Source organism: Ictidomys tridecemlineatus, chromosome 2 (genome assembly GCF_052094955.1).
Source record: "Ictidomys tridecemlineatus isolate mIctTri1 chromosome 2, mIctTri1.hap1, whole genome shotgun sequence".
Classification (NCBI taxonomy): Eukaryota; Metazoa; Chordata; class Mammalia; order Rodentia; family Sciuridae; genus Ictidomys; species Ictidomys tridecemlineatus.
Genome location: NC_135478.1, coordinates 155,812,720 through 155,838,032, shown reverse-complemented (window position 1 = coordinate 155,838,032; position 25,313 = coordinate 155,812,720). Strand labels below are relative to the sequence as shown.

Sequence of the window (25,313 nt, the reverse complement as noted above, 5' to 3'; positions counted from 1 at the left end):
AGTGAATGTCACTGGAGAATCTGGTGTCTGTAAATGTTTCTCCACTGATAAGACTGATGCCTAAAGCCATCACTTCCCAGTCTAATCAGATGTTCAGTTTTGATTCCTTCTCAAGGAGAAATGGCAAATAAATCTATTTGCTCACTTTTGAGCAAATAGAATTATGCCATGCTTCTTTTTTATTATATGTCAGCTTTCTACTTTAGCCCACCCCTAATAGTAAATGACTTAGTTGCCTTGCTTCACCTTTTTGGTGTGTTAGTATAGTTTTGACATACCAGCATTTCTTATGAGTTCCATCCCCTGCCCCACACACTTATCCTGTGGACATTTGCTGATATACATTGATGCCTATAGAGTAATAAAATATTTTCTCTGAGCATCTTTGTACTACACACTTCATTTGTCATTTTTTGTCAAATGATTTTTTGATATATCAGATATGTCACTGATACAATTGGGATTTATCATTTTACTATTTTTCATAGTTTTGATCTTGTAAGGTTATATATCTTGTACCCAGATTTAGATTCAAGAGTTATAGGTCTCTGTGGGCTCCATAATATGTGGTAGGCAACATAGCAAGATGGAAAGAGTAAGAGTACCAGAGGATCCAAGGAGTCCCTATTAAAAACTTGCTCTGCCATAATTGATTTTGGGGCTCTGGACAAGTTATTTTACCTCTCTGGGTATCATTTTTCTGTCTTGTATTAGTTTCCTGTAATGATTTACCACAAATTTGATGGTTTAAAACAATACAGATTTATTCTCTCACAGATTGGGAGCTAGCAGTTCAAAACCAGTTTCACTGGGTTGAAATCAAGGCGTTAGCAGGGTCATGTCCCCTTCAGAGGCTCTGGGGAGAGCACACCCCTTTTCTCTTGTGGCTTCTGGTGGCTGCTGGCATTCCTGTTTATGGCTGTGCTGCTTTGGTCTTTGCCTCTCTGGCCACATTGCCTTTTGCTCATGTCTTTATGTCAAATGTCCCTTCTGCCTTCCTCTTATAAGGATAGGTGTGATTGTATCTTGGGCCCAGCTGGATAATTCAGGATAATCTTTCCATATCAATATCTTTAATTATATCTATGAAGTATTTTTTTCCTATATGAAGCAATCAATATTCACAGCTTCTAGGACTAAGATGTGGTCATTTTCAGCTACCAAATGCCTAAAATAATTTCTGAAGTCATGCTAGCTTATAATTTCTGTTCACATATTTTCTAGTCATTCATGTACTCATCAAACTTTGATTTCATCTGCTCTTTGTGCCAGATACTATGCTAGGTATTGGGAATAATCTACTGTCCATGCCTTTAATAAATTTACTATGTTATCAGTAAGATTACCATACAGAATAATAACGTAGACAACCTAATCCATACTGTTGCATTAGTTCTCGGTAAGTCTCCTTTTATATGGTTCTATAGAAAAAACTATCATTATGCCTCAGTGCTCATAAATAATTTCTGTGTCTGTAGGAGTGATGTGTGGCCTGTAGACCAGAGAGTATTTTACAAAGGGAGGGGAAGAAAGCACATATCAATATAAACTGAACTCAAAGTATTGAATACAAATGTAAATTCTACACCTCACTTCCCCAGGGAGTTTTGAATTGTATACAATTCTTATTAATGATGGCTGCATATTTGCATCAATATCAGAGCTTTAAAAACTCATATATCAGACCCCCAATCCCACCTGTATGTGGTTCTGGGTGGGGATACATATTATAAAGCTCATCAGGAGATTCTTAACATGCTGGTAGCATCAAGCATGGAGAACCACTGATCTAGTAGAACAGGAAAACAAATACAAAGGTACTGATAAATATTCGAGGTGGAATGCCATACGTTCCATTAAGATATATAGAAATAAAGTAATTTGGATACTTGAAGTAGAATGAGATCATACCTGGCTCAAGGAAAATTTGCAGAAGGAAATGTTTGAAATGTCCTTGACGGACATGTAAGATTTGCACAGGCATCATTTAGGAGAGGGCAATTGGAAGAAAATTCAGAGGTTCTGAGTTGGGGAAGGAGGTGGGTCATGGCTGGCAGTATGGTTCTAGGGCCAGAATCTAGGCACCAATTTTCCTTTTACTGTGACTTTCTGGCATATAGCCCTGTGGAGTTTTAGAGTTCTAAATTTAAACTTGACTTTCTTGGTCATTAGGAAGGTATATTTTTAAAGGTAGGAGGGTAGAACATATTTTATTTAACGGCTGATAGTTTGCTTTATACTTTTTAAAAATTTAGAAAGAAGATAGCTGGGCTTCCATTTGTATTCTTGGTTCCATAAGCATTGGGAACAGGCTACAGTGAGAGAAACAGAAATGGAGAGGAAGGTTTAATTTAAAGTGTTTCAAAAGCAGACTAGCCGGGATACAACAACTGATTAGAAGCTGGAAAGACAGTGGGAAGTAACAAAGGTGAATAAGAAGTTCAGAAATGATGGTAGAATCAGCATGGAGGAGTGATATTGACAGAAAAGATAGTGTTCACTTAATTCTATTCACAAGCCAGGAGCTTTTCCACTGCATTTTCTTTAGGTCATTGAACTCAATACATAACCCTCAGGTAGATACTATTCTTGTCCTCATTTTACAGATGGGGAAATCGAGACCTTGAGAGTCGAATTATCTTGCTCTGTCAGAGTCTCACAGTAAATTGAGTGGAACATTCAGCACTTAGATCCAGGTGCCTAATTCTAGAGTTTGTACCGTTAGCCACAGTGTGCTAGTTGTCTGGGGGCTAGACTAAGAAGAAAATAGAAGGAAAGAAGTTGTACCCAAAGATAGGAGTTTAAGAACCATCTGAAGACAGACTGCAGATGAAAATGTGGGTAGCATCAAATCAGCAAGCATCCCCTTATCAATTAATAGCTGCAAGAAAGAGAAGCAGGATAAAGACCAAGCCTAACTAAAATGTGCTGGAGGGTCATCCCTCTTTATGGCTGCCAGTCAATGAACGTATGAGGCATTGAAAAAAAGATTCTTAAATATTTAAATGAGCACACAAACTGATCTCTCAATCCTGAATTTTTCTGCCTGTGCTTACGATTCTACCTACTTAATAATTACAATGACTTGAAGGAGACAGATGTCAACAATTTTCTCAACCTCTGTTCTTGTTTTTGTGAACCTTATTAGTTTAAAATCCTTGGGGCTTTTCTTGGATTCTTTTTTTCTACCTTATTTCATCTTTCCCCAGCAGAAGAGGTTGCTCATGGGGAGGTTATGCTCGTATAAGAAAACTGGCAGAATAGTCCTCTATTTTTGTCACTTGAAACAGTCTGTGAACTGAAATATTATTGACAAATAACATAAATTGTGAGGTATCCTGGCTGTCAAGTGGCTTTCTTCACCACGTCCTCTGAGAGTGCCTTGAAACTTATTTTATTTTACCATTCTCATAATGAGTATGCATAAAGAGGCACTATTCAATAACCCAGGGAAATAAAAATATTGCCTTCAAAATATAAAAATTATATTCTTTGTTGTTATCTGTCATTATAACCAGATAAGTTTTGTGTGCTTGTCTTGTTCTCTTAACCCTCATTGTTCCACAGTCACAATCTAGCATATTCATTTGCAATTTTTCAGGGTAGTGAATAAAAAAGGACTTCAGAGTAGCTATATGATTGTGTAAATATTTTAATGTTATAATGCTGTGCTTCTTGTGGTGCTTTTCTCAGAATTAACTTTTTTTCTCATTGAGATTTGTAATTTTAGCTATTACAAAAGTAATATCATGCCTAAATTCTTAAAAAAATACTGCAGTGCCTACTTTCCTCTGCATCTTGCCTGTTCTATTTTCATTAGTACTCCAATCGAGTTTCTGTGTACAGTGTGGTCTTCCTACATATTTCATCCTATCTGACTTTATTAGGAATATTAATGAATGGGAATCTAATGAAAGTGTTTGATTAGAATCCAGGGAAATCAAAGTCCTGTGCTAGAAAGGTCAAAACTGGCTTTCACAGCCAATGATTTTATGACTAGAGTAAAACAACTTTATTTATAGATAGCAATCAACAAGGCAAAAGATATCATTTGTTATTGGAAAGATTTTGGAGAAGCTAGTGATTTTCAATTTGGAATATGTATTCAAATCACCTGGAGAACTGGAAAAAAAAAGAAAGTAAAATCTGAACCAGATCCATCAATCATCTCAATGAGGCCAATGTAGTTTGAGCTATATGAAGTATAGGCATGGGCATCCCTTGAATCTCCAAGGTGATCATAGAGTACACCCAATGCTGAGAACCCCTGTTAAAGGAAGCATGACAAAAGCACAGAGGAGCAGCACAAAGTAAATAAATAAGAATTGTTCCCATTTAGGAAATGACATATTCTTTCTAAAAGAGGAAATATTGTTTAATTAGTTATGGAAAGTCACTTCTATTTTGAAAGGAAGCAAATTAATCTTACTTAGATATTAATTGTTATAATGATATGTGAGAGAACAAATTTACATTTTTTAAAAAGCCTTTTTTTTGAGTTTATAAACTCACTTATTTTATTTTCAGGATTATTGCATCTCCACTGTGGCCATAGATTTTCAGCTCTAAATTATTCCATTTTGTGAATTGGAGCTGTACATTAATTTACAAATGAATAATTGAAAATCAGTATAATGAATGTGGCACTTGAAGTCAATGAAAAATTCAATGATTATCTTGGGCATTTTTTTTTCTCCATAAGGAAAGCACAGTTACCCTAACAAATGATATTTTGCAGCATACCTTGGCCATTGTGGGCTAGGGTTGCTTTCTCTGTGAAATTGGGACATTACACATTGCTGAACAGTAGTTACCAAATGTTGAGTGTTCATTGTATTTCAGGTTTCAAGTGTATGTACTAAGTGCCTTATATGGGATATCTCATTTAATCATAGTAAAAACTCTAAAATTCTCTTTTAAAGATGAGAAACCAAGTCTCATAGACTTGTCTTAGGTTAGCATTTCTACTTAAGGATTGGGCCACAATGTGAATCTCAGCAGTCCAATACCAGGGCCACTGGTAGCAACCTAAAAGTGATCCATTATGAAGGCAATTCTTTCTTTTTGACTAAAACTAGAAATTAAAGCTTGTTCCTTTTTAGAGGGAAGCTCTCCAAAATGGTAGTCTCAGTACTTCCCAATTGAATACAGATTTGTTGTTGTTGTTGAAGCTAATGAGAAACAGGTGAACTGCTGGCAGTAGTCAGCTCCCGGCGCTGACTTGGTGAAGGACAACTGCTCTCTGGTACTGGTTGGGTTTTGAGGAAAGAGCATTACTCTCAAAACTTTCTGAACCCCTCAAGATTGACCTTCTGCTCACTTCAGTGTCTTAGGGAAAATCTGGGCTGGGAGCAAGATGGAAAAGAGTTCATCTAGATGAAAATGAATTGGTTTAGTGGGAGGCGGTAGTGGAAAGCCCAGCAAACTTGTGGTCAAAAAGACCTTAATTATATTCTTGGCTCTGCCATTTATATCCTAAAAGTCACTCAACTTTTCTGAATCTCCATTTTCTCATGTTTATAATGGAAATACCTGAAGGGGCCAAAGATCTGTACAAGACAATATAGTGTAAATACTATCAGTGTAAGAATTTCTGGAAATTGCTAATAAAGAAGATTTTCTAGGTGATGGACTTTATCTCTTTAACATGCAGAACAAAAAAACACAACTAAATTTTACTCCTGAATTCTACTTAAATTAGAAAGTTTCCCTGCAAACACTTACTGACTTTTACTTCAATGTTTAAAACTCCTAGGCATTTAAGCAGTCTCCAAGAGCATCAATTACTTACTACCTAATGGTCAAATCCCATCATCTTAGTTTTAGATAGAAAGTAATATAATATGTAATATAATATTATATCAGTAAAATAATAATTCATTCATTCAACAGTGGCATGTTGAGTCACTGGAAATAAAAATCAGTGAAAAAAGGCAGCTCAGTGGTAGAGCTCTTGCCTGGCACACTTGAGGTTCTGGGTTTGATCACCAGCACTCACACATTCACATGCACACACACACACACACACACACACACACACACAATCAGTGAAAGTAAGAAACAAAATGATCTCTTAAGCACACAATATGTGTCAAGTGTGACTTATAATCTTCTTTGATCTTTACAATGATCCTGTGCTACATATTTTGCTAGCATTACTCAGGATTGAGGATACCAAGGTTCTGAGAGTTAAGAGACATATCCAGCCTCTCCTGGCAAAGTTTTGGTAGATCTGGGATTAAGTCCCAATTGCCTCTTTTAGCAAATGTTTTTCTTTTAACCATTCATTAACTAATACTTCACTTAATCTAATCTTCCTTGATGTTCTTTCTGTGAGCATCACAGATATTTTCTTAGCCATCTGTGCTTGAAACAATAGCACCATTTGAAACTCATATTTTCTTCCCCTTGGTATTGTTTGGTTGAGGCTTGATCAACTTTTTCTTCCAGTTTTGTTGCTAGCCTTTAGTACTCATGACGTCTTGTTCCTACCATTGTAGTAACACCCTGTTCAGTTTTTCTACTTTTACAGTCTCCTCCATTCAGCTTGACAAATCTTACTAAAACATAAATCTAATTATGTCCACTTCCCCAAGTCTGCATGACTTTCCAGGATCTATCATAATTGTCAATACTCACTATTATTGTTTATATATAAAGTGTCCCCCAAAATTTCATGTAGGAGACAATGCAAGAAAATTTAGAGGTGAAATGATTGGGTTAGGAGAGCCTTAACCTAATCAGTGCATTAATCCCCTGATAGAGATTAATTGGGTGGTAACTGTAGGCAGGTGAGATATGGTTGGAGGAGGTGGGTCCTTGGCAAGTGGAGTCTTTCCCTCTTTGCTCCCTAGTGCCAAGCTCTCAGCTGCATTCTTCCATCACATTCTTCCATCATGATGTTCTGCCTCATTTTAGGCTCTGAGGAATGGAGTTGGCCAGTATGGACTGAGAACTCTGTAACTGTGAGCCCCCAAATAAACTTTTCCTCCTCTAATTGTTCTTACCAGGTCTTCTGTTCACAGCAGTAAACAAGCTGACTAAAACACTCACCATGCATTTCTAGTGTCCAGGGAATAGGGCAAACCACATTTGAATTTTCTTCCTCAATATGCTGCTTCCTGTACACAAATTCAAACCTTTCCAGGCTTGTCTGATAAGAATTCTAGGGGGCTTTTTGTAGCCACATTCCTAGGCCTCTCTTGAACCTACTGAGCCAGAATCACCAGAGCTTTGTAGAGCCTGGCAGTCTTCTGAAAGGCTCATGGTGCAGGTGCAGAGCCAGGACCATCCTGGTTCTTTAGCTCCTACTGTGTGTTGAGAAACTATTAGCCAATGCCACCTGAGGTGATGACAATCATACCTGAGCCCTCTTGTCTGCTCTTTTTCACACATCACTGGGGTACAAATCAAGTGCCTAAACCTCCCAGGAGACATTAATTCAAGTGAATCTTCCAAAGAGATGGTTTTCTCATACTTGTGTGAGCATGAGGTATTTTTGTTGAGCACATAGCAAGACACTTGAAGGAGTTAAACCTGTCAACAAATATTTATGAAAGTATATACATGTGTAGAGTTATATATAATTAAATATGCCTATGTGTGTACATAATTTTGGGCATATGTATAAATGTGTATGAATCTATGTGTGAATGGATGGTTTGCCTTCCCTGAAACTTACATAAACTGGTTTATAAAAGGATCAGCAAAATTGCAAGATAAAATACATTAATGACCATATACAACAAGAGGAAAACACTAGCCAGATAGTAAGATGGAATGGTAAAACTTTTCTACATTGTCATTAAAATGTACATTGAAATATATATCACTGCTTTTCTCTTTTTTTTAATACAGCACAATTTGCACTATTAACAAGTAAAATTAGTTTTTAAAGTCACTCATACTACCATACAACATGTTCATAGATGTTTTTCTTAAGAGTTTCTATTTTCCCAAAATTCCTTTTAAGTATATTTTTTTCTTAACTGAAAGTTTAAAAAATTCTAATTAAAAATGGTAGCATATAATTGTTTTGTTTCTAAAATGTTATTTGGCTTTTATACTAATTATGCTTAAAAGTTATGTATAGATAGATGTTTAACTGGAAAGTGAGAAAATAATTTTTTAGAGCTCCAAAGAAAAATGGAGTTTTAAAGTACATTCTGAATGTGGCCAAGTGGCATGTTAATTCATTCTTTCTTTTTTTCTATTTCCACCCATCCATCCGTCCATCCACAGTGTATTTATTAAATGCCTCCTGTGTATATTGCAACAGATATACACTCTTAAAAGTTTACTTTAGCCTTGATATTCCCTCAGTAATACTGACTCCTTCAAAGCTGAAGAAAGATAAATGAGATCTGCCTCATCACTCTAGATTGATTTGCTTCAATAAAATACTTGTTATTTTCACATATATTTAATATTTTAAATATTGAATCAAGTAACTCAATATTGTGAAACTTTTTTTTTTTCCTGACTACTGGAGTCCTCCTATGTCTGACCAGTGGTTCCAAGGTCTCACTGGGTAGAATGTTCTTTTTCCAAATATGATCATTGGTCTAGGATATGTGCTTTTATATAGTTCCCTGATCTGCTGCATTGTGTCAGCAGCATGCAGGCCTCAGTAGCCTCTTACACAAAGAGGATTTGTGTGTGCTGCGTGCACCACACATGCCGAAGGGGAGATAGTGAGACAGGCTGTGGTTGAACCTGTTATAGCTCTCCTATTCTGGTGGAAAGAGGATGGGCTTTGAAGCTAACTAGACTCAGACTACTTCAATCCAGTCTTTTCCTCTTATCAGATTTTGGGAAAATTATCATTTTTTACATTTAAAAAATGTGGAGAATATTATCTATCTCTTGGATTTCATCCACTGTCAAAGTTTACTTATGTGACTGCCTGACCAATATGGTTCTATAACATGTATACTCAGAAAAATGAGAAATTATATCCCATCTATGTATGACATATCAAAGTACATAAATGCATTCTACTGTCATGTATAACTAATTAGAACAAACAGAAAAAGAAGTGGGAGAAGGGGATAAAATAAATCATTAAAAGCAAATAAATAAAATTCAGAAATCATTAAAAAAAAGTTTACTTCTCTTGTTCTCTTGCACTACCAATAAATAGTTCTCCAGTGCAATTAAGTAGTAACCTTTTTAGAATTATAGGTATCCAACTAATTGTGCTTCTTTCTTTACTTGTTGAGTTCTTGTATTAAACTTGTCAATAATACCTTAGCACAAGGACTATAATTTTGCATCTTTGTTTAGGTTCTGTAGTCTTTAGTGTATCTGCTGGCTTCAATAAATAACTGTTGAACTAAAGATACAGAATAATTAGTCTTTATGATCTTATTAGTACAGTCTCCTTTTATCACTGTCCCCACTACCCATACACAGAAACTGGTGGCAACTAGGGACGGGAGTACAGCTCAGTGGTAGATTGTTTGCCTACCATGCCATACACAAGGCCTTGGACTCAATTCCAATACCACCCAAACGAAACAGCCCTTTGGCAACTTAAACAAATTGATTAAAATAAAAACCTCTAGTTTGATCAGAAGGCTTGTAGGCAAAATGGCATGAGATAGTTTTTACCATGAGGTTGGGTATGAAATAGAGCAGGACTTAAATTCTGGCTCTGTTATTTATTAGCCATGTAGGTCGAGAAAAATTACTTAACTTGGCCAAGTTTAATTCATTCCTCAAGTAATCTTTGAAGACCTCATAAGCATTAGATGAAATCATGTAATAAAACAAAAATGTGAAGGTCTTCTGAAGTGTTTTGTTACCCTGCACTATCATTTAAAGATGTTTACATTGCTTCTGAGTTCCTGAAAAAATGATTTTGGACTAACCCATAGAACTCCCTTTGAATATCATTCTTTGTTTCAAACGTTATTTCCTTGTGGCAGGAAGCGATAAAAACACATGGCACAGACAGCTAGTGACTGAAGAGGAAGTTAATGGTGTTTGCTTTTCCTCCAGAATTAGTAGTTCAAAAATTAAAAATAAAAATGTGTCTTGCCAAGTTTGTCAGATACACAGAATGCTTTGATTACAGGATTACAATGGTCCTAACTTCTTGATATTTGTATTTCTTCAATATTTATGCATTCAAACTTTTTAACATTTAAAACTTTCAGGCTCTAAATTTTATTTTATAAACTACAAAGATTAAAATATCCAAATGCCATAAAATACACGTAGGACTTATTTCTTCTTTACCCTCTAAGGCTTAGAAACCAAGAGAAGTTTTAGAGTAAAATATTTTGAAATATTGACAAGCACAACATTCACCATGAGGATTCCATGTCAAGGTTGCATTGCCTTTGAGGAGACGAAGGTTTAACTGGTTTTAAATCTGTGATGAGAAGAGGTAAACAAGGCCTTTCCCCAGATACATAATTGAAAAAATACACCTGAGTTGTGATTGGAAAGTATTGCTTGACTCCCAAAACAGCTCATTTTGTACCAGAGATTTCCTGCAAATCTGAGGAGATGAGGCGGACGGTGCTTCCGTGGAAGGTGGCAGATTAAGCAAATCTGCAACAGTGACCATAGATGCTATTTTAGAAAGTTAGAATATTTTTTATTTCAGGGAACAAATTCTTGGAAGGGAGAATAAACTTGTTTAAAATGTCTTTCACTTAATTAAAATTCAGATTTATGTCATTTGTTGCTGCTGTATAATATCATTCTGACTTTTGCTTGGCTAATGCCTGATGGTTTATAAAGATTCAAGTGCACTTTGCTATGGGTAAATGGAGTTCTTTGGGTAAATGTTTAACTTTTTATTGCAAAATCCCTTGTGCACACTTCCATTGTCAAGTTTAGCAGTAGCACACACCCTGGGAAAAATCACTTTTAAAGCCTTTGAAAAGAAAGCATTATGGGTATTTACTGTGAAGAGGAAGGGAAGGCAAATATGTAGGGTTGTGTCATTTTACTGAGGAATCAGCTTTGGAAAGGTCATTGAGGAAGTAGTATTTGGGAGTGGTGGATATTTTTAGATTGCTTTTAAGTAAAATTATGTTTTTTTTTAATGAACTGGAAAGAAATCATCTGGTTTTCCAAACTGCATGTCATGTACTATTAATGGGTTATGAAATCAATTTAGTAGGTTCCAATTAAACAACAGAACGGAATAGACTACAATACAGTATACCAAAGTGCACTGACATTTAAAGATTAAGTATTAATTTATGAAGCTGATGTTTGAATTTTATATAGATAAGTATGTCTCTATGTGTGGTGTGTAAACTGTTTTTATTATGAAACATATTTACTGGTGTGAATTGTAGTTAAAAAAGCTGGAAGCCACTGACTGGGTCCATTTCCTAATTTACAAGTGAGGAAACTGAAGAAGGCTGGCAATTTAGTGTTTCTCTTTGAGGTGGCTTATCTGGCATCAGGCTCTCTCTTTTTAGAATCTCTTTGATCAGCTATTAATATTCTACAGTATTCCCCCTCCCTGCACCATGCTTTAGCATTCTTGCATTTTTGTGACCAAGAACTAGATGAAAGATGCTGATTATGGGGGGAGATAAATTATCACCAAGTCTCTGAACACCATGTTGGGCAGGTGTTTGATAACTGTACTGCCATTGGAAAGCAACACCATATTTATAGCTCTTTCTATAGAAGAGGTCAGTTATTTTACAGAGGTAAAAACAAATGGAAATTTGGGACAATATAATCAGCAAATTTCATCAATAGATACAGATAATCTTTACCAGCTTCTACCGTTTGTTTCAGTTCACTTCAACAAATATTTATTGAACTTCTACTTTGTGCCAGGTGTTTTACCAGCTACTTACTTCCTCCTTTTTTGAGGACTGAATTATTCCTATAACTACATTGATCCCTCTATTTGTTTGCAGTATTTGCCAGGAGATTTATTGAAGAATGAGGTGTTTTGTTCATCAAAGATAAAAGAAATGTAGCTCCATGATTCATAACACAGTATAACTCTTTGGAACTCTTTTGTGCTTTGTCCAATGTGTTAGGTTTTTATCTCTAACAAAATAGGCTTAGAAGAGGAAAGGTTTATTTTGCCTCCTAGTTTCAGTCCGTGGTCAGCTGGCTCCATTGCTTTTAGGCCTGTGGGCAAGGCAGAAACATGGCGGAAGGGCATGGTGGAGGAAAGCTGCTTACCTCGGGGAAGCTAGGAAGCAGAAGGAGAAAGGGGCTGGGGACATAGCCTTCTATGGATGCCTCTAATAACCTACTTTTCCCAACTAGGCTCATCTTCTAAAGTTTCTAGTACTCCTAATAATGTCATCAAATTATGAATCCATCAATGAATTAATCCACTGTTGAGATCGGAGCCTTCACAATCAAGATCACTTCCATAGAGCTCCACCTCTGAACGTTTCTGCACTGGGGTCCAAGCCTTCAATGAGTGAACCTTTGTGCAGCATTCCGAATCCAAACCCTAACATCTGGAAATGTTCTTGGTATCTTGCACTTGACCTTTTATTCATTATGAAGTCCTGCAAAGATCACCCGTAGAATTCACCCGTAGAATTCATTCTTTGCTTTCATAACATATTGATTTTTATTGAACTTTTCCCCTGTAGCTGTTTGCTCAGTGTCAGTTCTGTACTGTGAACTGATGATTTTTTTTTTTTTTTCCCCTAACAACCTCAAAATCAAGGCAGCAGGACTGGGAGAGCCACTGTCTGGATGCCATGTGGAGCTTTGTCATTTGCACATTGATAGCACTTTTTTTTTTGTTTGTTTTTGTTTTTGTGTGTGGCAGTTCCTGAAGGTGGCAGTCTGTTTTCTGACTCTTCTTTTAGTTTTTAAAGTGTTCAATGCAAAGGATATCATTCTACTTTTTGCTTGCTTATTAGCTGAGAGTTAGCGCATGACTCACTGTCTGAGGCAGTAATAGAAGCAGAAAACAGTCCCCAGATGGCACCAAGAGCCTCTTCTTGATAGCTGTCAGTGCAAAGAGGGATGCCTATTAGGTCCAAGTCCAAGGAGGGAGATGTATAAAGAGTTTGCTGTGTCAGTGGGTTTAGAGAAGCTGCTTTTGAAAAAAATTTGTCAATCATTTTTATCTTTACTACTTGGAAAGATTAAATGTAATATTTTGTAGACAGTTTTACTTGTATTCTTGATTACGAGTGATTTTGAACTTTTTTTCCCGTATCTTTATGGTATTTTCTCCCTCCAATTTTGAATTTGTGTTCTCTGCTCATTTTTCTTTTCTGCTGTCCTATTTTGACTTATAAGACTTTTGTAAATTGTGGTTGATTTTACCATTGTAACCTTGAGTGTATACTTTAGTGTTGTTGAGTACATTCACATTATTGTGTAACCATGGCCACTCTCCATCTCCAAGAGTTTTCCATTATCCCAACCTGAAATAAACAGATGTCACAAAATGGGCAGCAAAGCCTTAACTGTGTATGTGTGTGTAGATCTCAGGGCCTCTTCAATCTCTATCCAGGGGAATGCTAATTCTCCTCCATTTATAACAATTATAGAAGTACTTCTTGAATGATATAATTCCTTAATCAGTTATCTGGCTCTAAAACTGACGAAATTATAGATACTTCACTTAAAAAGAAGTTTTCATACATTAAATTAACAGTTGAACAGCTGTTCTCTTATAACCATCTTAACTGAACAAGGTTCTGTTTTGTGGACTCTTTATAGTTCCTCCACTTTTTATTTAAGCTACTGGTGTTTGATGTTTTTCTTGCTTGCCACTGTGGTATTTCCAGCTGTGCATGGAAATTAATTTTCTATTTGAATAGACAATTCCAGGAAACTATCTATTAAGGTTATAGGAGGCAAAGAGAATGTTGCTTTTCCTTTTTTTTTTTGTGATGTTCCTGGCATTATGAGGGGGTGGGAAGGTTGACTTAAGAGTTCACGATTGGCAGTTTATTTTGTTTTTAAATTATATTACTTAAATAAAATAAACTTTGCCACAGTTCATAAAAGTGAACAATAATAGAAAATATGTGGCACTGAGGACTTATCCCCCATGCAGCAAAACAATTCCAAATGGACCTTCTGTAGGCTCTGAAAACAGTTTGGACAACATAACTCTGTGTATCTGACTGATTTTGTGGGAGTTCAAAATCCGAGTTTCAGAGAGTCTTATCTAAAACCCTAAGGGGAAGTTGTGTATTGGAATTGAGACTTTATCAGATTTTAAAAAGGTACTATGATTTTTGAAATATACTAGGTTTTGAAAAAGATCCTTTACCCTGTATTTCCTGTCACCTTCAGTGGGATCTGAAATGACTCCCCATAATAAAAAAGGTTCATATTTCTGCAGTGAAATTCAAAGATATTAATACTAAATGAGATAAATTGAAATAATAAATAACTTTATATTTGCTTAGGCCAGTTTTGTTGCCTAATGAGTTTAGATTTGTCACCAAATGAGTTCTAAAAGTCCTTTGTTCTTTATGATCATGGGCAAAGAGGGATAAGCAAAATCTCACCTCTGTGTTAGGGACTTCCAGCTTCCTTGGTTAGAAGCAGCTTAGCTGCATACTCTAGCCATGCCTCTCACATTGTGGATTTGGCAGTCTCAGTGTTACAGACAGTTTTGCCTCTGGGGTTCTATACCTGCTACTCCATGATTCCTCTGCTGAATTTAATCTCTTGTTTTTCAGTCGTTTTGTAACTTTTTTTATACTCAACAATTTTGCTATTATATGTAAATGTTTCATCATACCTTAAACACACATATTATCTATTCTCTTTTCTCTATTTTTTTGCACTGGTTATTTCAATACTTGAAATATCTTTTACTTCCTTTTTCCTATTAAGTTTATCCCTTGACTCCTTATTCTACTAGTAAAATGTAGATTTTTCTTTGTTACATTCTTTATATTTTCTTAGAGCTTTGAATCTACCTATATTATAGCATGCGGTGCATTGCTCCATAATTGTTTGCATATTTATCCATTATAACATAAATTCCTTGAGGATCATACCTGCACGGTGCTGGCACATCACAGATTCAGAGATTTTTAGCCCAACATAAATAAAAGGTGTATATTTGGAGGCTGTGGGATAACTCGGAGAGCAGGGAAAGAGGGATACACAATAGAAATAAATAAGTTAGGAACAAGGCAGACTAGTGTAGGGTAACAGTTTTGTTTAGTTCATACAGTTGTATGAATTAAAAAATTAAAAGACCTGAATGATTTGAATTATTAAGAAAATTTCATAAAGGATTTAAATCTCGAGATAAACGTTGGCAGGTGTTTAAAACTGGGGTAGAAAAAAGAGCATATAGTGTTGTTCAGAGAAGGGGTGTGCTTTGAGTGTGCGTTGATAGGTGCAGATGTGTGAAGAAGATATTTAAACCAATGGCCTGTTATAATGGAAGTTGTGAATTAAGAGAGTGAGAGAAGAGAAAGGTCAGTTCACAAATTGGGGCTGGATTATGTAGAATAATATATAAGAAAACGAATTAGAGTTTTTCAGAGTAAGGCCATTGTGGGTTCAAGAACAATGGAGGAATTATACGGTAAGAACAACATTTCTGAAAATAAATGTGCCATGGATTATGTGGTAATGCCTGAACCAGTGATGTAGACAGTGTGAGGACAGGGCTGGTTCACATCCATTTCCTGAAAACAAGTAGGAGATTATAAGAACTTTAGAAGTTATAAATTCTAAAGAAGGAGATTCAGTGAAATGATTCTAAAGAAGAATTAATAACTTCTAAAGTTATTATTGAGAAGATGGTGATGAGCAGGGCAAAAAGGTGGCCAACTTTTAAAAAGTAAAACCATAATGGTTAATTTGTAGTGTCAACTTGACTGGGCCACAAGTTGCCCAGATATTTGGTTAAATATTACTTTGGGTGTTTCTGTGAGGGTGTTTTTGGAAAAGATTCCATTTAAATTACAATTAGACTGAGTAAAGCAAATTGCCTTCCATAACATGGGTGACCTTATCTAATTAGTTGAAAATCTGAAGAGGATGAAAGACTGACCTCTTTCTTCACTGTCTTGTTAAGAGAGAATTCTTCTGTCTGTTGACTTTTGAAGTGGGATATTGATTCTCATTCTATAGATGCCTGTTGGCCGTCAGACTCCACCATATGAGTCAGTTCCTTAGAATCTTCCCAACCTGTCAGAATCAATACGTATCTCCTATTGGTTGTGATTCTATGGAGACTGAAAACACATAGGATGGGGGGTCTGATAGATAATGGGAGTCACAGGAGGTGAGGAAGGAATTAAATATTTTTAAAAATTTGAGACTGAGAGTTTTAGAGGAAAATAACTGTAATAACAGGAATGGGGAAGCTGAAAAATGGCAGTTAATTTTAAGGGAGATTGTGTTTGGTTTTGATTTTTTGGACTTGGAAATGTTATTGAAGATTCAGTGAAATGATTTGAAACTACCATAGTGAGATAGGTAGCTTGTTTGGGGGAGATTGGGTGTGGTGTCTTGGAATCTCTAAAAGTAGGTGAACAGAAGTCACAGGACAGAGCAAAGTCCCCAGTGGAGTGAGAGAGACAAGCATGAGGCATAGATTTGTGCGAAGATTTCTAGATGAGAATTATGGGGCCAGAGAAGAAAGGTGAGCTGCTGGTATAGGAAGGGATTTGATGGCAGAGGTCTTGCTTGACTTTGGTTTGTCAGCCTCCTCCATCTCAGCTTCAGATGTTGTACTTCAAGTGTTCAAGATCCCTAAACGTTATTCGTCTCTTTATTTTTCACTAGAAAAACATTTTAAATGAAAACTGGAGCAGGGATTAGGATTTCTTTGCTTCATGCTTTACATTTAAGTAGGTTTGTAGATTGAGATTTGATATTTTAATTCCTAAGACTTTGGTTTTCCCTTCCAAAAAAGGAGGTTAGATTAAAAATATTTACTATTCCCTATAGCTCAAAAATTCTGGAGAAAAATTTCTGTATGCCAGGAATAGTTCAAAGCCTCAAAAATGTCCTCAAGTATATTCAGAAAATAAAATTTTATAGCGAATCATTTCTTCACCTCTATTTTTGAAGTTTTTATTATTTAAGTATCAATCAGTCAAAGTATTTCAGTCAATGAAATTGAAGTCTCACATAATCTTATCAAGTTGCAACTTTGGGCTAAAATTTTTGTCCTCAAATATTATATTTGTGGTTTAAAAATAATTCTTTACAGAGGGCCAAACCCTGCTTTATATAATGTTTAATTAATATGACTGTGAAAAAGAAAAATAAATACAAGCAGAATTTCTCTTTAAATTTCTAAGCTATAAGGAAATTTTGAGTCTTGTGAAAATTTTTTTTCTATTACAACTTTCAACTCTTAAAATGTTTTCAGAGAATCAGTGTGTGATAAATACTAAAGGAGGAATCTCTGGTTCAAATAATCCTGTGTGTTTAACATACTCTATCCAAAATTCTGTTGCACCTCCTGTTCTGTTTGTAGATCTGTGTTAACATCATGCTGTCCCACAATATCCATTTTAAATTTATGTAAAGATACTTTCTCTTCTGAATGGCACATTCTTCAAGGCTATATTCATTATTGTTTTGGGTATTTGATGAATGCATGATGTTTAAGTTATATTCTATTCCATATTCTTTAAGAATATTTTTCCTAATTGTACAATTTGAAATTTGATGAATTTCCAAAAACAATTTGGAAAAGAAAGACCTCCTTTTTTTTTTACATATACAACATTCACGTATGTTGACATAAAGTATTCAACACAAAAAACTATTGAGCAGTTGAAGAATATATGCCATAAATTTTATTTCAAATGAATTAAACTACTAACATTCAAAATTAACATTTTTGTATCAGACAGAACTCTTTGGGCCCCTAGGATATGCACTGTGAGTTATATATTGGTTTCCATAACAATTTTTCTTCCTTCTTGGTAAGCAAGGGCACTTTCAATGTCTGTTCTTGCTCAGTGACCATCTATAATATAGGACTTCCACCGGGAAATAATCTGCCTTGTACCACCAAGGTGCTGCTGTTGCTTTTAGTTATTTAATATCTCTTTTATTTGCTTTTCTGCTTCTTAATTGAGGATAGTTAACAACTAAGAATTCTCTCAGGAAATAGTGTCACAAAAGTAATCAGATATGGGCTTTTATGATAACAATTAGTCTATCTTCAAAGCAATATCTAGAAATATTTACTTCCAATAGAGATACTCTAAAATTGTTTATTTTTATTTTCCACATTTTCCGAATTTCTGGATTTCTTGTGAAATACCATAATTTATTCTTGGATTTATTTTATCTGTATTTTTGAATACAAGACATTTAGCATTCACTTTGGCCAACTGCCCTCTTAATCTGTTGGTATTATATATAGTTGTATAGATAATAAGGATCTGTTAGACATAAGGATCTGCTTTTACTGTTTTATTTGTAATAAGACATATAAGAAAGTAAGATAATAATAATGGGATCTACATACTCAGAAACATAAAAAATTGGTAAAACTTTTGTGATAACTTTACTCCATTTATAAGTCACTCTAATGACTGCTTTGCTTCTCAGTAATTTTCCATTTGTAACATTTTATACCTGGTTACACAAATGTAATGCAATTGAACAAGAAAACAATTATCTGTCTGGTGGAAATAATGTACTTATCTCATTGAAACAATTGACTTGTTTAAAAATACACAGAAGTTTTAGTTCTGCTCAGAGTGCGGTTGCCTGTAATTTGTAACAAATTTCCAGGAAGAATTAAAATGCTCTGATGTAATCGGATCAGCAATTGAATCCACTAGTTGTGAGTGATAAATTTGGGGGCTTAATTCCCCTCTCATATAAACTTCCATGTGGAGCCGTTTTGGATTTGAGAAGGTTTTTTTCAATAATATATGAAATATATTGGCTGGATGTCTGGAAAACTTCACTCAAAGGTTTTGTCTTCCAGAGAAAGCTTTGCATTGACTTGTGGGTTCTGTCAGTGGAACATTTCAGCACTTTTTGGACAGTTTCAAATGTTTCTTGGAATTTTGTGTGATGTTTGGCCCAGACTATCTATAGGATCACATTGTATTCCAGATAAGCCCTAAAAGCCATAATTTTTTCTATGACAATGTGGGACTTTGTTGGGTTTTGTTAAGAGGGCTAACACCATTGGGCAGTCAAAGGACATAACTGCTTAAAAAATAATACAGAAAGGCACAATTCCTTTAGCCCAGTATTGTTTTTCTTGTATCTGACCTTTTTCACAGAAGTCAATGTCTGTTTCAATTCCTTATTATATTTGTTTGTATATATACCCAAGCTAGTTAATTTTAGTTATAACATCATAGAATCTTGATGGTGCCCTAGGAAAGGTCTGAGACAGCTCCCTTGTTTTACACACAAGCAGAACCAGGCCCACCCAGTTCCTTAGTTTTCCCAGGAAGCCATGGCACTGCTGGCTGCATGTCTTTGGAGGCCTCTCTGGCTTGCTTAAAGATCTGCCCTCCATTCCCCATCTCAAATTTATATCTCTATGAAATTTTCCTTAATGCATTGTCACTCCCTATATATACTTCACATTAATTTGGGAAACCAGCAGAAACATTTGTTTCATATCTTGTTGGGATTTCCGAGTGCTATCTACTATTCCATTCTCTTGGGTTCTGAGTCACTAAGAGATCAATATAGGAAAAAGAAGGGCATCCCTGGTAACAGCTCTGTCACGTCATGTTGGGTTGTAAGACGCAGTAGACCAAAGGCTGAAGCTGACTTTCTGTGCCTCCCCCAACTTCCTGTTGAATTTTCACCCCTTCCTAGAGAAGTGTGGAACTGTGGGTGTAGGGTCCAAACCCCTGTAGGGCCGCTCTAAGGGAGGACAGAGAAACCAGCACCTCAGAGAGAGCCAGGAGCCAAGGGCCTCTCCCAGAGCCTTTTATCCACTCTGGGCAAATAAAGCAGGCCTGGTTCTATAAATAGGAAGCAGTCTCTTTCAGTAGCTCACTGTTTGGCAATGATCTTCATCTTTTCTTTCTTCTTGGTTTATCATTTCTGTTTCCACTAGCATTTCCACTAGCATTCTGAAACCAGTGTCATTTACATTTCTTCTCCCTGCATCATGAGTTATTTTCCTATTATCCTCTTCAATAGAGTTGAAAAAAGCAAAGGCAGTGAAAGCAGCCTAGGCAACTGCTTATTTACAATTGAGGAAAATAAATGAGAATGAGGGAGCTGGTTGATGAGAGATGGCATTTTGAAAATGTGCTCAGAATACTTCACAGGAATGGAACACGAAGAAGAAGCCATTCTTCTTCCGATATTTTTAAGAGGAGAAAACTGGAGAAGACTTTTACTTCTTTTTTTACAGTCTTTGTTTGAGCTCTAGACTGCTGTCAGGGCTCACTATTATATATCAATAGATATATTTCCAGCTATGTATAGGCAGATTCCAACAAGCTGACTTTGCTTTCATTTCCCTGTGGACTTAAAATCAAGTAAAATGTGAGATGACAGATGTCTTGGATTTTTAGTTGACCTATGTATGTAGATTTCTACCAAGTTTCATTTGTTTTTCTTCCAGTTATTTTTTAATATATTTTTTCTTTACCTTCTTTATTAGCTTTCTTGAAAATATTTGCCTACAGCAACCCAAAGACTCTTTAACAGTTTCCTTCATACTAGGGAATTTTCTCTACTTAGGATTTCCTGTCTTGTGGAGCACGTTGCACCTGTGTGCAGACACTTCTACTTATTTTGGAGGTAAATTAAAAGTGATTTAAAATTCTAATGTTCTAGATACACTTCTCCTTTCCTGCTGTTCTACTAGGCTTTGCTTCCTCTCGGTAGGCTGAAGTCTGTTTAGATACAGAGAGCTAATTACAGACTAATAGAATTAAGGTTTAAGATGTTCCAATACCATTCTTGGAATTGAAATCATTTTTCAGATGATTTGTTTTCAAAGAAGTGATGTAACGGACATTTCTGGAATCACCACTATGCTTTTGTTTAGTTGGCATGTCAAGTATCTGTTGCAGTGGAAACTGAGAAATGACAGACAGAAAATAGCACAAAAGTAGCCCCAGCACATGACATGTGATGCCCAAGCTGCACTTAGTGCTGGTGGAGACCATGGGCTCTGGAGCCATGTGCCTTGTGTTGAAACTCAGAGAAAAAAAAATTGTGTTTGCTTATCTGCACAATGGACATACTCATTAAAATATCTACCCCCAAAGGAAGATCATGTGAGGGATGAATGGATTAATCCATGTAAAGCACTTTAGAGCAGTGTCTGGAACATTGTATGCTTTATAAATGTTAGCTGTTAGTCCTCATAGTTCTAATTGGATATGTGGATCCAGGTTTCCTCTCTGTATTTTCAAGCGTTTTTCTGAGAAACAGTATTATTTAGGAAAACTGGACTATAAAGATCTTTTCTGAGGTGTTCTGGCCTGCATTTTTGTTTACTTAGTTTTTATTTGCTTTTTTTGTTTTGTTTTCAGTTTGCAGTGCTAGGGATCAAACCTGGAGTAGGCTGGTGTAGCTCATGTATCCACACCTCCCTGACTTCAGGCTTATTTTTAAATGTGAGGATGCATCAAAAGACTTTTGAGTCTCATCTTTGTATAATTTAATATTAGTAAATAACTTGGGCTTCCTGGTAATCTGTGTGAAATAATTTGGGGATTTCAGGCAAAATTATATATATTATTTTCGTTTTGGGCATTCATTTTGGCACTAACTTAATTTTGTTCAGTATCATAGTTGCTCAGATTAGAAGGGAAATATTGAGAGAATAGTCTTCAAGTTGCTGACTGATCTAAAAAGGCATAAAATGGTTGTGTATTTTGGAGAAATGTAGCATAATCTAATACCCAGAAGCAAAATATCCCAAGGTGAAAATTCCATAATATTGTATGTGTTGGTAGAAGAGGAGTATTGAAGGAAAAATTTTAAGGGAACCTAAAAGTTTTACTTTAGTTTGTATAATAATTAACTTGGCTACATAAATACCAGGAAAATAATTAGAATAAACAGATTATGTTGAATGCTTAAAGAAATATGTTTGACAACTTTTAATTTTCTTTCCGCCCACACACCACTTCCTAGTTTGTTTCTGGCACAACAGATGTGCCTCAACACAGTGACTGATCCAGTAGAGTTTTGTGAACACCTGTGATGTGACATAACAATTTTTTTTTTTAAATTTTGGTTACATTTAATGAAAGTCACAGAAAGTAAGAGAAAGAGCACTATAATTTCAGATAATGTTATGCAGATATAAATGGTAGCCAGCTTTGACTACAAAACTACCTATCAATGTTCTTTTTTAAAGGTAATATTAAAGCTTGTGTCTGAATGGTGAATGTAAACACATAAAAGCTGATTGTAACTTTCTTTATGTTTCCCAGTTAGACACCAATGAGCTACTATTGGGCAGAAGAATGAAGAGGTATAATTGGTAGAGAAAAGTGAAAAAAAAAAGCAGTGATAGAGAATTTTTTAATACTCTTTTTATAATATTCCAACTTCTTTGAATAGATCAATTAATTTATTTGGTAGTTTTTTCCCCTTTATGATTCCATGAATCAAACTTGGGCCTCATGTATGGGAAACAAGCACTCTGCCATTGAGCTACATAGTCAGCCTTGATTTGCTGGTTTTAGCTTAAAACTAACTTTAATTCTTGATTTCCATGGAGAAAATACATTTTATTTTTGCTTTGTCCAATATAGATTTACTACATTAATTTTTTATTTTAGTTTTAGTCATTTATTTTTCTATTTAAATGTCAGAGCAAGAACCACAGCCCAGAAATGTAATTTTTCTGGAAAAGAATTAGTTTTATTTTTAGCTTTGGCCTTACTATGATACTTTCATATATCCCTAATTTTGACATCTACTACTAATTTAACAACAGCTAACAAATTTTTTCTAAATTTTAAATTATAGAACAAATAATGTTATAATTAAGAACTATGTCAATATACCAACTTGTGTAATTTGTTCCCCCCTTTTTTTTTCAGGGCATGTTATTTTTCAATTTATATTGTCCTTACACATATTAGACACTTTAATGACTTTGTAATATTGTATCCTTTCTCGAGTGATTGTTTGATAATCCTTAATTATTTAATTATTGCTATGAGGATATAGGTGTTTATTTTTAATGTTTTGCTGTTATAAATTACATCAATACAAATGTTTATTTAAATTCTCTCTCTTTGGGATTATTTACTTAGTTTATAGTTTCTTGCCTCAGATAGCAATAATATATGGATTTAACATTCTCAATTTTTCAATAAAATATAGTTAGTTGGACATATTCAGAAGTTTTTGTATTTATCCAATAAATGTAAAATGATACCTAGGTGTTGTTTTAATTTGCCTTGCTTTAATAAATAACATTTATTAAATGTAATTTTATTCTTTTATCCATGCTTAATAATTTAGTTTTCTCTTGTGTAATTCCATGTTATTGAGTCATTTTTCTTCTGAATTTTATGTTTTTCTGTCAGATTGTTTATCTTCTCTATGTAACACAGAAATCAACTTTTTATCTCTTTTAATAAAAATTTATGTAGTATGTCATTTTTCTTATTAAAGATTAGACTCTTTTATAACATATCTCTTTTTTTTAATTGACTCAAGGCTTAAAAAGTTGTCATCCTGTTAAAAACCCTCAATTTATGCTAATTTTTAATGAGCTTTTATATATGCAACTAAATTTCATATAGTTTGTATGTATGCACACATACATACATACATACATATATGGATATAGAAAGTGATAGATTAGTATTATAATGATAATACTGTAAATTTTGACTCATTTTCCCCAAATTATCAACCATTTATATTATTTATTAAATAGCTTTACTTCTACCTCTCAATTATTTTCTATTTCCTTTATATCACATTATTGCATGCTTAAATATAATTAAATGTTTTAGTGCACTCCATTATTATTCACTGATCTATTTCAAATTACATATCAAAACTTACTTAAATTATTAATTCCTTATAGTTTGTTTTAATAATTTTTTTTTCTTTTTCAAATATGAGTTTCTGCATGACAGAAAAAGTATACATATAGAAATTTTTTTGTCAAAAGGGGAGAATTTTTTTTTTTAGAGAGAAAGAGAATTTTTTTTTTTTTTTTTTTTTTTTTAGTTTTCGGTGAATAGAACATCTTTATTTTATTTTTATGTGGTTCTGAGGATCGAACCCAGCACCCCACGCATGCCAGGCGAGCACGCTACCGCTTGAGCCACAATCCAGCTCTACATATAGAAATTAAAATAATCCAGTTCCCCCCTTCTGGTAATAAAAGTCTTACTGGAAAAATGGGTATGCAAAAATGTAATTATGCTATAACATGGTAAAAAAATCAAGGAGAGGTAAACAAATAATTGTGATTGAACAGAAAAAATGAATTTATTTTCATCTGTTTATTTTTCTCTAACATTTTTTCTAGTTCTGACAAAAATTCTATTGTAAGGTTAATGGCTATTTTATTATGTCTACAAAATAACTGGAAAACATTTGATTTCTTTTTATTGTGTGATCTTCTTACACAGAATTAGGATCTGTCACTTTTTTGTTTCTCAATTAGGTTCTGTAGTTTTCTTTAATGTGAAACACTTGAGAGAAATTTCAAGTTAAACATGTCCAGGGCATGAATATTATTCACGATAGTATGCAAATAATAATTATGTATTTGATTAATTATTTTTAGAAAGTCTTTATTTTCGGTCAAACATTCAGAGAAATTTGGAAGACATACTCCTTTATTTATTTATTAATTCAGTGTGAGAGCTCACTGTTCATTGGTAACACTTTTGGGACCTGATAAGATGTAACATACACATGATGATAAATGTAGAAGTGTCTTTGAGGTTTTCTTGAATGATAATTTTTTAGCAGTTCAAATTTTGAATAGTTAACTTTTGAAATCAGTGATAGCCCAATGAGAAATTCTTATACCAAGGAAATCATAGTCTTATGACCACTTGGTTGGAATTATAGAACTATATATGTTTCATAGTCATGGAAACCTGTGACTCATTATTTTTGGCATGTGATATATTTTCTATCATTGCAGCTGCTAATTGCCAACGAGGAGGGACAAAAGGTGTTAAGAGTTTTGGAAAATAAAACTTAAATACACATCAAATATTAATGATTTTTGGAATTCTGTTTGTATTAGTTATATAAATCCTGCTTTTTAAGATGCAGAAGTTTATTCCATCGTTTTAATTTTCTAAAGTGTGCTTTATTTTAAAAATACTTTTTATTTGCAAATTAGGTCAGGAATAAGCGAGATCTTAGTGACGTAAATAAACAAATCCCTGTGGAAGATTGTCTTTGGACTTTCTCTT

General features: G+C 34.6%; 1 protein-coding gene and 1 non-coding gene across 26 annotated transcripts in view; one reads left to right on the top strand and one right to left on the bottom strand.

Moving 5' to 3' along the window:
• The window catches only part of Hdac9 (histone deacetylase 9), an 860,512-nt gene that overhangs the window by 86,363 nt on the left and 748,836 nt on the right, over window positions 1-25,313 (top strand). The window lies entirely within an intron of this gene.
• On the bottom strand, window positions 13,383-13,505 carry LOC120892131 (U6atac minor spliceosomal RNA). Its single transcript, XR_005736787.1, has one exon. It is a non-coding gene; the product is annotated as a U6atac minor spliceosomal RNA (small nuclear RNA).